Raw genomic sequence first — 15,824 nt, 5'->3', positions numbered from 1 at the left:
AAAATATATGACCAGAATTAGGCCATTTGGCCCATCAAGTCTACTCTAGCATTCCAACATACCTGGACACGATGGAGAACTTTTCACTTTACATTGTGGGCAACATTTTAATTGATTTGAATAATGAATTGAAATAGCAAATATAAGTGATTTTTTAAAAATGGTGAGTGGTAGGGAAATCTCATGGTGATTTTGCTTGATCAGCAGCCCAAAATCCATAAAGTACACCAGAAGTATTCAGGAAGCAAATTCTTTGTTGTCCGGTGTTATTGACCTTGTAGGAAGGAAACCAGAGGGTCATGAGCCAGTCCTCATCGGAAGGTCAGAGGTGGAGAGGGTCAGCAACTTTAAATTCCGAGGTTTTATTATTTCAAACGACCTGTCCTGGGTTAACAAATAAATGCAATTATGAAGAAAGCATGGCAGCACCACTACTTCCTTATGAGTTTGCAGAGATTCAGCGTGACAGACTTCTATAGATGTGTGGTGGAGAGTATATTGACCGGCTGCATCACAGCCTGGTATGGAAACACCAATGCCCTCGAATGGAAAATGGAAAATGCTACAAAAAGTAGTGGATATGGCCCGGTCTATCACTGGTGAGCAGCCCCAACTACTGTGCACTCCTAAATGAAATGCTGTGGCAGGAAAGCAGCATCCATCATCAGGGACCCCCCACCACCCAGGACATGCTCTCCTCTTGGTGCTGCCATCAGGAAGTAGGTACATAAGCCTTAAGACTCACACCCAAGGTTCAGGAACAGTTATTACCCCTCAGCCATCAGGTTGTTGAAAGAAATGTGATAATTTTACTTGCCCCATCAGTGAAATGTTCCTACAACCTATGGAGTCATTTTCAAGGACCCTTCATTTCATGTTCTTGATATTTATTGCTTATTTATTTATTATTATAAATTCTTCATTTTGTATTTGCACAATTTGTTGTCTTCTGCACTCAGGCTGACAGCCCCAGTGGGTGGATTTTCATTCATTCTGTTATGGTTATTTAGAGCGTGTGACCACAAGAAAGTGAATCTCAAGGTTGTATATAGTGACATATATAACCATGTAACAATTACAGCACGGAAACAGGCCATCTCAGCCCCTCTAGTCCGTGCTGAACGCTTACTCTCACCTAGTCCCACCGACCTGCACTCAGCCCCACACCCTCCATTCCTTTCCAGTCCATATACCTATCCAATTTTTTTTTAATGACAAAACCGAACCTGCCTCTACCACTTCTATTGGAAGCTCGTTCCACACAGCTACCACTCTGTGAGTAATGAAATTCCACCTCGTGTTACCCCTAAACTTTTGCCCCTTAACTCTCAACTCATGTCCTCTTGTTTGAATCTCCCCTACTCTCAATGGAAAAAGCCTATCCATGTCAACTCTATCTATCCCCCTCATAATTTTAAATACCTCAATCAAGTTCCCCCTCAACCTTCTACACTCCAAAGAATAAAGACCTAACTTGTTCAACCTTTCCCTGTAACTTAGGTGCTGAAACCCAGGTAACATTCCAGTAAATCTTCTCTGTACTCTCTCTATTTTGTTGACATCTTTCCTATAATTCAGTGACCAGAACTGTACACAATACTCCAAATAAATATATGCACTTTGATATTAAAGTTTAATTTGAACATTGGCCTGTGGTTTACTACAGGGTACCTCATGTGTAAAGTGTTAAAACCTGAGTTGTGAATGTTGGAGGTATGATTGGTAGGTTTGTGACTAACACAAGTTGGCGGTGTTGTGGAGAAAGGAAGGTTGTCATGGATACAGATCGCATGAGAAGTTGTTCAGAGAGAGGCAGATGGAGTTTATTACAGGAATGGTACTAACATGGACAGAAGATTGGTTGACTGGCAGGAGGCGAAGAGTGGGATTGAAGGGGAGCATTGTCTGGTTGGCTGCCAGGGACTAGTGGTGTTCCACAGGGGCCGGCGTTGGGACCACTTCTTTTCACAGTATAGGCCAATGATTTGCGTGGCAGAATTGATAGTTTTCTGGCCAAGTTTAAGGACGATACAAAGATAGGTTGAGGGGCGAGTAGTGTTGAGGAAGCTGGGAGTCTGCAGAATAACAAATTAGGAGAATGGGCAAAGAACATAGAAACAAAGAATAGTACAACATAGTACAGGCCCTTTGGCCCACAATGTTGTGCCAACCCTCAAACCCTGCCTCCCATATAACACCCCACCTTAAATTCCTCCATATACCTGTCTCTCAGTCTCTTAAACTTCACTTGTGTATTTGCCTCCACCACTGACTCAGGCAGTGCATTTCATGCACCAACCACTCTCTGAGTGGAAAACCTTCCTCTAATATCCCCCTTGAACTTCCCTCCCCTTACCTTAAAGCCATGTCCACGTACTGAGCAGTGGTGCCCTGGGGAAGAGGCACTGGCTGTCCACTCTGTCTATTCCTCTTAATATCTTGTACACCTCTATCATGTCTCCTCTCATCCTCCTTCTCTCCAAAGAGTAAAGCCCTAGCTCCCTTAATCTCTGATCATAATCCATACTCTCTAAACCAGGCAGAATCCTGGTAAATCTCCTATGTACCCTTCCAATGCTTCCACATCCTTCCTATAGTGAGGCGACCAGAACTGGACACAGTACTCCAAATGTTGCCTAACTAGAGTTTTATAGAGCTGCATCATTATATCGCATCTCTTAAACTCTATCTCTCGACTTATGACAGCTAACACCCCATAAGCTTTCTTAACTACCCTATCTACCTGTGAGGCAACTTTCAGGGATCTGTGGACATGTACCCCCAGATCCCTCTGCTCATCCACACTACCAAGTATCCTGCCATTGACTTTTGTACTCTGCCTTGGAGTTTGTCCTTCCAAAGTGTACCATCTCACACTTCTCTGGTTTGAACTCCATCTGCCACTTCTCAGCCCACTTCTGCATCCTATCAATGTCACTCTGCAATCTTTGACAATCCTCTACACTATCTACAACACCACCAACCTTTGTGTCATCTGCAAACTTGCCAACCCACTCTTCTACCCCCACATCCAGATCGTTAATAAAAATCACAAAAAGTAGAGGTCCCAGAACAGATCCTTGTGGGACACCACTAGTCACAACCCTCCAATCTGAAAGTACTCCCTCCACCACGGCCCTCTGCCTTCTGCAGGCAAGCTAATTCTGAATCCACCCAGCCAAACTTCTCTGGATCCCATGCCTTCTGACTTTCTGAATAAGCCTACCGTGTGGAACCTTGTCAAATGCCTTACTAAAATCCATGTAGATCACATACACTACAATACCCTCATCTATATGCCTGGTCACCTCCTCAAAGAACTCTTATCAGGCTTGTTAGGCACGATCTGCCCTTCACAAAGCCATGCTGACTGTCCCTAATCAGACCATGATTCTCTAAATGCCCATAGATCCTATCTCTAAGAATCTCTTCCAACACCTTTCCCACCAGAGGCGTAAGGCTCACTGGTCTATAATTACCCGGACTATCCCTACTACCTTTTTTGAACAAGGGGTCAACATTCACCTCCCTCCAATCCTCCGGTACCATTCCCGTGGACAATGAGAACATAACGTTCTTAGCCAGAGGTTCAGCAATCTCCTCCCTCGCCTCGTGGAGCAGCCTGGGGAATATTCCGTCAGGCCCCGGGGACTTATCCGTCCTAATGTATTTTAACAACTCCAACACCTCCTCTCCCTTAATATCAACATGCTCCGGAACATCAACCTCACTCATATTGTCCTCACCGTCATCAAGTTCCCTCTCGTTGGTGAATACCGACGAGAAGAATTCATTGAGGACATCACTCACTTCCACATCCTCCAGGCACATCTTCCCACCTTTATCTCTAATCGATCCTACCTTCACTCCTGTCATCCTTTTGTTCTTCACATAATTGAAGAATGCCTTGGGGTTTTCCTTTACCCTCCTCACCAAGGCCTTCTCATGCCCCCTTTCTTGCTCTTCTCAGCCCCTTCTTAAGCTCCTTTCTTGCTACCCTATATTCCTCAATAGACTCATCTGATCCTTGCTTCCTAAACCTCATGTATGCTGCCTTCTTCCACCTGACTAGATTTTCCATCTCCCTTGTCACCCATGGTTCCTTCACCCTACCATTCTGTATCTTCCTCACCGGGACAAATTTATCCCTGACATCCTGCAAGAGATCCTTCAACATCGTCCACATGTCCATAGTACATTTCCCTGCAAAAACATCATCCCAATTCACACCCGCAAGTTCTAGCCTCATAGTCTCATAATTTGACATTCCCCAATTAAAAATTTTCCTGTCCTCTCTGATTCTATCCCTTTCCATGATAATGCTAAATGCCAGGGAGCGGTGATCACTGTCCCCCAGATGCTCACCCACTGACAGATCTGTGACCTGACCCGGTTCGTTACCTAATACTAGATCTAGTATGGCATTCCCCCTAGTCGGTCTGTCAACATACTGTGACAGGAATCCATCCTGGCCACACTTAACAAATTCTGCCCCATCTAAACCCTTGGAACTAATCAAGTGCCAATCAATACTAGGGAAGTTAAAGTCACCCATGATAACAACCCTGTTATTTTTGCACCTTTCCAAATTCTGCCTCCCAATCTGCTCCTCGGTATCTCTGCTGCCACCAGGGGGCCTACAAAATACTCCCAGTAGAGTAACTGCTCCCTTCCTGTTCCTGACTTCCACCCATACTGACTCAAAAAAGGATCCTGCTACATTACCCACCCTTTCTGCAGCTGTAATAGTATCCCTGACCAGTAATGCCACCCTTCCTCCCCTTCCCCCCCCCCTTTCTATCCCTTTTAAAGCACTGAAATCCAGGAATATTGAGAATCCATTCCTGCCCTGGTGCCAGCCGAGTCTCCGTAATGGCCACTACATCATAATTCCATGTATATATCCAAGCTCTCAGTTCATCACCTTTGTTCCTGATGCTTCTTGCATTGAAGTACACACACTTTAGCCCTTCTACCTTACTACCTTTACACCCTTTATTCTGCTTCTCTTTCCTCAAAGAAGTGGCAGAGAGAATACAATCTTGGGAAGCGTATGGACATGCACTTTGGTAGAAGGAACAAAGGTACGGTCTGTTTTCTAAATGGAGAAAGACGTGCAAAGGGACTTGGGAGTCCTTGTGCAGGATTCTCAAAAGCAGGGGATCCCCACCCCTACGATTAACCGAGGTGTCTGTGGACCCCAGGTTGGGACACCCTGCCCTAAAGGTTAGCTTGGAATTTGAGTCAGTGGTAAGGAAGGCAAATATAATGTTAGCACTCATTTTGAGAGGACAAGAATACAGCAATGGTGAGCCTTTAAAAGGCATTGGTCAGACTGCACAGAGTACTATGGGCAGTTTTGGGCCTCTTATCTAAGAAAAGTTGTGCTGGCATCTGACAGGGCCCAGAGGAGGTTCTGTGAATGAAAGGATTAATGTATGAGGAGCGTTTGATGGCTCTGGGCCTGTACTCGCTGGAGTTTAGAAGAATGAGGGGAGATCCCATTGAAACCTATTGAATATTGAATAGCTGAGATAGAGTGGATGTGGAGAGGATGTTACCGATGGTGTGGACGTCTAGGACCAGAAGGCACAACCTCAGAATCTTTAGCAAGAAGGCGATGAATTGCTGAGATGGCTGTGGAGGCAAAGTCATTGGGTATACTTAAAGGGAGTCTGATAGGTTGTTGATTCTCGTTCCTGTACCGAAGACGCCGCACCCCAGTGGCTGCAATGACTACAGACCGGTGGCATTGACCTCCCACATCATGAAGACCCTGGAGAGACTTGTTCTAGAGCAGCTCCGGCCTATGGTTAGGCCACACTTAGACCCCCTCCAGTTCGTCTATCAGCCCCGACTAGGAGTTGAGGATGCCATCGTCTACCTGCTGAACCGTGTCTACGCCCACCTGGACAAGCCGGCGAGCACTGTGAGGGTCATTTTTTTTTACTTCTCCAGTGTGTTTAACACCATCCGCCCTGCTCTGCTGGGTGAGAAGCTGACGGTGATGCAGGTGGATGCTTCCCTGGTGTCATGGATTATTGATTACCTGACTGGCAGACCACAGTACATGCGCTTGCAACACTGTGTGTCAGACAGAGTGGTCAGCAGCACTGGGGCTCCACAGGGGACTGTCCTGTCTCCCTTTATCTTCACCATCTACACCTTGGACTTCAACTACTGCCCAGAGTCTTGCCATCTTCAGAAGTTTTCTGATGACTCTGCCATAGTTGGATGCATCAGCAAGGGAGATGAGGCTGAGTACAGGGCTACGGTGGGAAACTTTGTCACATGGTGCGAGCAGAATCATCTGCAGCTTAATGTGAAAGGAGCTGGTGGTGGACCTGAGGAGGGCTAAGGCACCGGTGACCCCTGTTTCCATCCAAGGGGTCAGTGTGGACATGGTGGAGGATTACAAGTACCTGGGGATACGAATCAACAATAAACTGGACTGGTCAAAGAACACTGAGGCTGTCTACAAGAAGGGTCAGAGCCGTCTCTATTTCCTGAGGAGACTGAGATCCTTTAACATCTGCCGGACAATGCTGAGGATGTTCTATGAGTCTGTGGTGGCCAGTGCTATCATGTTTGCTGTTGTGTGCTGGGCCAGCAGGCTGAGGGTAGCAGACACCAACAGAATCAACAAATTCATTCGTAAGGCCAGTGATGTTGTGGGGGTGGAACTGGACTCTCTGATGGTGGTGTCTGAAAAGAGGATGCTGTCCAAGTTGCATGCCATCTTGGACAATGACTCCCATCCACTCTATAATGTACTGGTTAGGCACAGGAGTACATTCAGCCAGAGACTCATTCCACCAAGATGTAACACTGAGCGTCATAGGAAGTCATTCCTACCTGTGGCCATCAAACTTTACAACTCCTCCCTCGGAGTGTCAGACACCCTGAGCCAATAGGCTGGTCCTGGACTTATTTCCACTTGGCATGATTAACTTATTATAATTTAATTATTTATGGTTTTATATTGCTATATTTCTTCACTATTCTTGGTGCGGCTGTAATGAAACACAATTTCCCTCGGGATCAATAAAGTATGTCCGTCTGTCTGTCTGTCAATTAGTATGGGCATCAGAAGTTGTGGGAGAAGGCAGAAGAACGGAGTTGAGAAGGATAGTAAATCCACCATGATGGAATGACAGAGTAGACTTGATCGTCTGAATGTCCTAATTCTGCTCCTGTGTCACACTGTCTTTGAGGTAACTCTTAACCCCTTACTTATCTTGAACCTATCAACCTCTGCCTCAAATACACTCAGGGACCTTGTGTTCGGTACACCTGTAAGTCTGCTCATTTATGCAAATATTTAATCAGCCAATCATGTGGCAGCAACTCAATACAGCAAAGCATGCAGGCACGGTCAAGAGGTTCAGTTGCTGTTCAGACCAATCATTAGAAAGGGGAGGAAATGTGATCAAAGTGACTTTGACTGTGGAGTGATTGTTGGTGCCAGATGGGGTGGTTTGAGTATCTCAGAATATGTTGATCTCCTGGGATTTTCAGGTACAACAGTCTCTTATGGAGGATGATGCAGAAAAATAACCAACAAACTGCTTGCAGTGAGCTGCAGTTCTTTGGGTGAAAATGCCTTGTTAATGAGGGAGATCGGTGTCGAATGCCAACTGGTTTACATTGACAGAAAGGTGACAATAAAGAACATAAACATAAAGAACATAAGAAATAGGAGCAGGAGTAGTCCATCTGGCCCATCGAGCCTGCTTCGCCATTCAATCAGATCATGACTGATCTGTCCCTAAACAGCTCCATCTACCTGCGTTTCCTCCAATAACCCTTAATTCCTTTACTAAAGAAAAACCTATTTTACTGTTGCTTAAATATATTTAGTGAAGAAACCTTAACTGCTTCCCTGGGCAGAGAATCCCACAGATTCACCACTCTCTGAGAAAAACAGTTTCTCCTCATCTCCGTCCTAAATCTTCTCCCCTGAATCTTGAGGCAATGTCCCCTAGTTCTAGTCTCACCTACCAATGGAAACAACTTTCCTACTTCTATCTTATCTATCCCTTTCAAAATTTTATATGTTTCTATAAGATCCCCCCCTCATTCTTCTGAACTCCAGAGAGTATAGTCCCAGGTGACTCACTCGCTCCTCATAGGTTAACCCCTTCATCCCCGGAATCAACCTGGTGAACCTCCTCTGCACTGCCTCAAAAGCCAGTATATCCTTCCTCTAGTATGGAGACCAGAACTGCACACAGTACCCCAGGTGCAGCCTCACCAGTACCGTGTATAGTTGCAGCATAACCTCCCTGCTCTTAAATTCAATCCCTCTAGCAATAAAGGCCAACATTCCATTTGCCTTCTTAATAACCTGTTGTACCTGCAAGACAACCCTTTGTGATTCATGCACAAGCACTCCCAAGTCCCTCTGCACAACAGCATGCTGCAATCTTCCACCATTTAAGTAATAACCTGCTCTTCTTTTATTCCTTCCAAAGTGCATGATCTCGCATTTACCAACGTTGTACTCCAGGTGCCAGACCTTGGCCCACTCACTTAACCTATCTATATCCCTCTGTAGACTCTCTACATCCTCTGTACAATTTGCTTTTCCACTCAGTTTAGTGTCATCAGCAAATTTTGCTTCGCTACACTCAGTCCCCTCTTCCAAATCATCGATGTAAATGGTAAACAGCACCAACCACTACGGCACCCCACTCACCACAGACTGCCAACCAGAGAAACACCCATTTATACCAACTGACTGCCTTCCATTGGTTAACCAATCCACTATCCATGCCAATACACTTCCTCTGACTCCATGCATCCGTATCTTATATACAAGTCTCTTGTGTGACAGCTTATCGAACACCTTCTGGAAATTCAAGTATACGACCTCCACCTGTTCCCCTCTATCCACTGCGCTCATTATGTCCTCAAAGAACTCCAGTAAGTTTGTCAAACAGGACCTGCCCTTTCTGAATCCATGCTGCGTCTCTCTATTGCAACCACCCCTTTCTAAATGTTCCGCTATTTCTTTTTTAATGACAGCTTCAAGCATTTTCCCAACTACAGATGTTAAGATAACTGGCCTATAGTTGCCCATCTTTAGCCTATATCCTTTTTTAATAAGTGGTCTGACGTTTGCTGTCTTCCGATCTGCTGGGACCTGCCCAGAGTCCAGAGAATTTTGATAAATGATTACCCACGCGTCTACTATAACCTCCGCCAATTCCTTCGGCACACTGGGATACATCCCATCAGGACCAGGGAATTATCTACCTTCAGGCCCTCTACCCTGCTCATCACTATCTCTTTAGTGACAGTGATTTTATCGAGGTCCTCACCTCCCATTTCATCCATAACATCTTTCTTTGGCATATTAAACGTGTCCTCCACCGTGAAGACCGACAAAAGATAGTCGTTCAATGCCTCAGTCATTTCCTTATCACCCAATATCAATTTCCCTTCTTGACCTCCAAGGAACTATGTTGACTTTAGCCACCCTCTTCCGCTTTCTATCTTTATAAAAGCTTTTGCTATCTGTTTTTATATTTTGTGCTAATTTACTTTCATACTCTATCTTCCCTTTCCTTCTTTCTTGTTCAGTTGTTCTCTGTTTCTTTTTAAGGTTTTCCCAATTCTCCAGTCTCCCACTACGCTTTGTGACTTTGTACACATTAACTTTTAATTTGATACTATCTTTTAGATAAAAACATAGACAACCTACAACACAATACAGGCACTTTGGCCCACAAAGTTGTGTCGAACATGTCCCTACCTTAGTAATTACTAGGGTTACCCATAGCCCTCTATTTTTCTGAGCTCCAAGTACCTACCAAAAGTCTCTTAAAAGACCCTATCGTATCCGTCTCCACCACCATTGCCAGCAGCCCATTCCACGAACTCACCACTGTCTGTGTAAAAAAACTGACATCTCCTCTGTACCTACTTTCAAGCCCCTTGAAACTGTGGCCTCTCATGATAGTTATTTCAGCCTTGGGAAAAAGAATCTGACGATCCACTTGATTATTGCCTCTCATCATCTTATACACTTCTATCAGGTCACCTCTCATCCTCCATCACTCCAAGGAGAAAAGGCCAAGTTCACTCAACCTATTCTTATAAGGCATGCTCCCTAATCCAGGCAACATCCTTGTAAATCTCCTCTGCACCCTTTCTATACTTTCCACATCCTTCCTGTAGTGAGCTGACCAGAACTGAGCACAGTACTCCAAGTGGGGTCTGTCCAGGGTCCTGTATAGCTTCAACATTACCTTGTGCTCTTAAACTTAATCCCACAGTTGATGAAGGCCGTGTTCATGGACCGTTCAGAAATCTGATGTCAGAGGGGCAGAGGCTGTCCTCAGAAGTTGTATATGAGCTTCCAGATGCCAGTAATGAGAAGACGGAATGTCCTGAATGGTGAGTGAGAATGGAAGCTGCCTTCTTGAATGGTGGGAAGGTTATGTCAATGATGGAGGGGAGGGTTGTGTCTGTATGGTGGGGAGTATTGTGTCAGTGATGGAGGGAGGGTTGTGTCGGTGATGGTGGGGAGGGTTGTGTCGGTGATGGAGGGAGGGTTGTGTCTGTATGGTGGGGAGTATTGTGTCCATGATGGAGGGGAGGGTTGTGTCCATGTCGGTGGGGAGGGTTGTGTCCGTGATGGAGGGGGGGTTGTGTCGGTGATGGTGGGGAGGGTTGTGTTGGTGATGGTGGGGAGGGTTGTGTCCATGATGGAGGGAGGGTTGTCTCCGTGACGGTGGGGAGGGTTGTGTCTGTGATGGAGGGAGGGTTGTGTCCGTGATGGAGGGAGGGTTGTGTCGGTGACGGTGGGGAGGGTTGTGTCGGTGATGGAGGGAGGGTTGTGTCTGTATGGTGGGGAGTATTGTGTCCATGATGGAGGGGAGGGTTGTGTCCATGTCGGTGGGGAGGGTTGTGTCCGTGATGGAGGGGGGGTTGTGTCAGTGATGGTGGGGAGGGTTGTGTTGGTGATGGTGGGGAGGGTTGTGTCCATGATGGAGGGAGGGTTGTCTCCGTGACGGTGGGGAGGGTTGTGTCTGTGATGGAGGGAGGGTTGTGTCAGTGATGGAGGGAGGGTTGTGTCAGTGATGGAGGGAGGGTTGTGTCGGTGACGGTGGGGAGGGTTGTGTCGGTGATGGAGGGAGGGTTGTGTCGGTGATGGTGGGGAGATTTGTGTCGGTGATGGAGGGAGGGTTGTGTCGGTGATGGTGGGGAGATTTGTGTCGGTGATGGAGGGAGGGTTGTGTCGGTGACGGTGGGGAGGGTTGTGTCAGTGATGGAGGGAGGGTTGTGTCGGTGATGGTGGGGAGGGTTGTGTCGGTGATGGAGGGAGGGTTGTGTCGGTGATGGTGGGGAGATTTGTGTCGGTGATGGAGGGAGGGTTGTGTCGGTGATGGAGGGAGGGTTGTGTCGGTGATGGTGGGGAGGGTTGTGTCCATGATAGTGGGGAGGGTTGTATCAATGATAGTGGGGAGGGTTGTGTCGGTGATGGAAGGAGGGTTGTGTCGGTGATGGAGGGAGGGTTGTGTTGGTGACGGTGGGGAGGGTTGTGTCCATGATAGTGGGGAGGGTTGTATCGGTGATGGTGGGGAGGGTTGTGTCGGTGATGGAGGGAGGGTTGTGTCGGTGACGGTGGGGAGGGTTGTGTCGGTGATGGAGGGAGGGTTGTGTCGGTGATGGTGGGGAGGGTTGTGTCGGTGATGGAGGGAGGGTTGTGTCGGTGATGGTGGGGAGATTTGTGTCGGTGATGGAGGGAGGGTTGTGTCGGTGATGGAGGGAGGGTTGTGTCGGTGATGGTGGGGAGGGTTGTGTCCATGATAGTGGGGAGGGTTGTATCAATGATAGTGGGGAGGGTTGTGTCGGTGATGGAGGGAGGGTTGTGTCGGTGATGGAGGGAGGGTTGTGTCGGTGACGGTGGGGAGGGTTGTGTCCGTGATAGTGGGGAGGGTTGTATCGGTGATGGTGGGGAGGGTTGTGTCGGTGATGGAGGGAGGGTTGTGTCGGTGACGGTGGGGAGGGTTGTGTCCGTGATAGTGGGGAGGGTTGTGTCGGTGATGGTGGGGAGGGTTGTGTCGGTAATGGAGGGAGTGTTGTGTTGGTGATGGTGGGGAGGGTTGTGTCGGTGATGATGGGGAGGGTTGTGTCGGTGACGGTGGGGAGGGTTGTGTCGGTGATGTTGGGGAGGGTTGTGTCGGTGATGATGGGGAGGGTTGTGTTGGTGATGGAGGGAAGGGTTGTGTCGGTGATGATGGGGAGGGTTGTGTCCGTGATGGAGGGAAGGGTTGTGTTGGTGATGGTGGGGGGGGTTGTGTCGGTGATGATGGGGGGGGTTGTGTCCGTCACGGGGGGGGAGGGTTGTGTCCGTGACAGTGGGGGGGGTTGTGTCCGTGACGGTGGGGAGGGTTGTGTCGGTGATGGTGGGGGAGGGTTGTGTCCGTCACGGGGGGGGAGGGTTGTGTCCGTGACAGTGGGGAGGGTTGTGTCGGTGACAGTGGGGAGGGTTATGTCCGTGACAGTGGGAAGGGTTGTGTCCGTGACGGTGGGGAGGGTTGTGTCCGTCACGGGGGGGGAGGGTTGTGTCTGTGACGGTGGGGGAGGGTTGTGTCGGTGACGGTGGGGAGGGTTGTGTCTGTGATGGTAGGGGGGGGTTGTGTCGGTGACGGAGGGGAGGGTTGTGTCCGTCACGGTGGGGGGAGTGTTGTGTCCGTGACAGTGGGGAGGGTTGTGTCCGTGATGGATCTGACTGAGTCTACGACCCTCTGCAGCCTCTTGCGATCCCATGCATTGGAGCTTCCATACCAGGTGCTGATGTAACCAGTCAGATTGTTCTTCATTGCTAGAGCATTTAGTGACTTTACCAAATCTCAAACTCTCCTTGAAGAATAGTCTTGCATATTTACACGTACTTTATTCCAGAGATGTGCAGTACAGGGCATCCTAAAAGTTGTATCAATGCATGGTACGGAAACTGGCTTCTGGTGTGCCCCCGCCTTGCTCATTTACACTCATGTCTGCTTCAAAAGGGCAACCATTCTACCAGTGCCCAAGAAGAGCAGTGTGAGATGCCTCAGTGACTATCATTCAGTAGCATTTACATCTACGGTGACGATGTGCTTGGACAGGTTGGTTATGACTGGAATCAACTCCTGCATCAGCCAGGATCTGGACCCACTGCAATATGCCTCTTGCCACAATAGGTCTACGGCAGACATGGCCTTATTGGCTCTCCACACGGCTGTGGATCACCTGGACAATACAGTATCTAAGCCAGGGTGTTGTTTATTGACTATAGCTCAGTGTCTAACACCATCATCTCTACAGTCCTGACTGAAAAGCTACAGAACCTGGGCCTCCGTACCTCCCTCTGCAACTGGATCCTCGTCTTCCGAACGGGAAGACTACAGTCTGTTCAGATTGATTATCAGTGAGGTGGAGATACTATTTCCAATGCTGATGCACCACAGGGATGTGTGCTTAGCCCACTGCTCTACTCTCTCTACACCCATGATGTGAGGCTAGGCACAGCTCAGATACCATCTATAAATTTGCTGATGATCCAACCATTGTTGACAAAATCTCAGGTGGTGACGAGAGGGCGTACAGGAGTGAGATATAGGAGTTAGTTGAGTGGTGCCGGAGTAACAATCTTGCAATCCACGTCAGCAAGATGAAAGAGCGGATTTGAAAGGATAAGACGAGGGAACACGGTCGAGGGATTCTCAGTGAGATCAGAAGTGGAGAGAGTGAGCAATTTCAGGTTCCTGAGTGATATTATCTGAGGGATAACCGGGTGCCAACATATCGATGGAACTGTACAGAAGGCAAGACAGTGTCTGTATTTCATTCGGAGTTTAAGGAGATTTGGTCTGTCACCTAAAGCACTCGCAAATGTCTACGGACGTTCCGTGGAGAGCATTCAGACTGGTCGCATCACCATCTGGTCTGGAGGGGGGTGGGCTGGAGTGCCATTGCACAGGATGGAAGTGAGCTGCAGAGAGTTGTAAAGTTGGTCATGGACACCAGCCTTTGTAATATCCAATACATCTTCAAGCAGCGGTGACTGAAAAAGGTTTGTGTCCACCGAGGACCCCCACCACCCGGACATGCCCTCTTCTCACTGTTACCGTCAGGAAGGAGGTCCAGAAGACTGAAGTCACACACTCAGTGATTCAGGAACAGCTTCTTCCCCTCTGCCATCCGATTTGTGAATTTACATTGAACCCAGAAACACTACATAACTACCTTTTTTATTTGTTCTTTTACTATTTATTTAACTTAACTGTTTAATGCCTATATATACACTTAGTGTAATTGAGTTCTTTTCTATAAGTTGTTTTGCATTGTACTGTAAAGTTAACAAATTGCATGCCACATGCCGTTGATATGAAACCTGGTTCTGTTTCTACAGATGCACAGAGGGCATCCTAAATGCTGAATCACTGCATCCGGCCTACCCACCTTCAAGATGCTGGAAAAGGGCCAATAACATCATGAAGGGTCTGACCCACCATGCTCACGGACTGCTTGTCCCACTCCCATCAGGGAGGAGGCTACACAAATCCATGCCAGGACCACCAGACTCAAAAACAGTTACTTTCCCCAAGAAGTAAGGCTGATCAATATCTTCACCCGTGGAAGTTGCAGTAAACAAAGGGATAAAGAGAATGATAGCCCGGGGCAGCTGTAGACAAGTGTCACTTCCAGAGTCTCCCCTGCTCAATCCAAACTAGCGACAATATAACAGAAAGATGTTAAGCATCTCCAACAACAAAGGCTCTGTTGTCCTCACTGACTTTTTAAATATCATCGGCTGTCCATTTGAAGTTTCGGTTGGGTTTAACACGTCTATTGTGAATGGCGAATGATCTTGTGAATAAGGAATTCACACATATACAACTTATAATGATCAATATCCAGAACTAATAAGTCAATTTGAATATTCAGAGTTCAGAACACTGACAGGGGCTAGGTTGTACTCCTTGTCTACAAGTAAAATTAATAAAATGCTTGAGTCAGAAGTGTCCGAGTGTTCTGGGCCCAGTTACTGTAGTTATATCATTTTGTGATGGGCAATGATAATTATTTCAGCACGTCCACTAATGCCACCACTATTTTATTATTGCCTTCAGTCACATTATGTACAGCCTAATGTCACATTCAGTCTAAGTCTATAAGCTGTTTATGCATTTATATGTATTGTGTGTGCTTTTTTAGTATTATTGTGTTCATTTTTTGTTTGTTTTTCTGTGCTGCATCGGATCCAGAGTAACAATTATTTTGTTCTCCTTTACAATTGTGTACTGGAAATGATGTTAAACAATTTTAAAGTTTTGAAAATTTTGATCGTGTCTATCTGGTGGGCACAGGTTAATAAGTTTGCCAAAACCAGTCCCAGTGTTGTTCAGTTCTGTGTTCTGTTTCCCGCTTCGCAACAGAACCGGTTAATTTCAGTTTTTCCTCCAGTGACCTGCATTCCTGAGACTTTGCCGTTGCTCCTGCTACCTATCCCACTAACATTTCTACAAATCCCTTGTGTTTACGATTTTCCAAACAGTATATATATTCTTCATGAATATTAGAATTTCTGACAGCTACATCAGCAATTTGTGAATGCTACAGTTTAGAGAAGTTACATATATAACGTGAACGTTATAATTTTGGAAAGCTGCATGTATCACTCATGGAGACTGCAATTTGTGAAACCTACCGGTGCAATCTGAACACAAGAAATTCTGCAGATGCTGGAAATCCAAAGCAACACACACACAATTCTGAAGGAACTCTGCAGGTCAGGCAACATCTGGAAGTGAACGAACAGTCAACAT

The 15,824-nt window shown here is 46.9% G+C and overlaps 1 long non-coding RNA gene across 2 annotated transcripts in view; it reads left to right on the top strand.

Moving 5' to 3' along the window:
- LOC140731935 (uncharacterized) overlaps positions 1-15,015 on the top strand; it is a 70,422-nt gene extending 55,407 nt beyond the window's left edge. For both annotated transcript variants that reach the window (XR_012099944.1, XR_012099947.1), the window contains one exon: positions 14,408-15,015. This is a non-coding gene — a long non-coding RNA (uncharacterized lncRNA). The remainder of the gene's footprint in view (positions 1-14,407) is intronic.
- The last annotated feature ends 809 nt before the right edge of the window (positions 15,016-15,824 follow it).

Source organism: Hemitrygon akajei, chromosome 1 (genome assembly GCF_048418815.1).
Source record: "Hemitrygon akajei chromosome 1, sHemAka1.3, whole genome shotgun sequence".
In the NCBI taxonomy this organism is placed as follows: domain Eukaryota; kingdom Metazoa; phylum Chordata; class Chondrichthyes; order Myliobatiformes; family Dasyatidae; genus Hemitrygon; species Hemitrygon akajei.
This window is presented reverse-complemented; position numbering and strand designations above follow the sequence as displayed.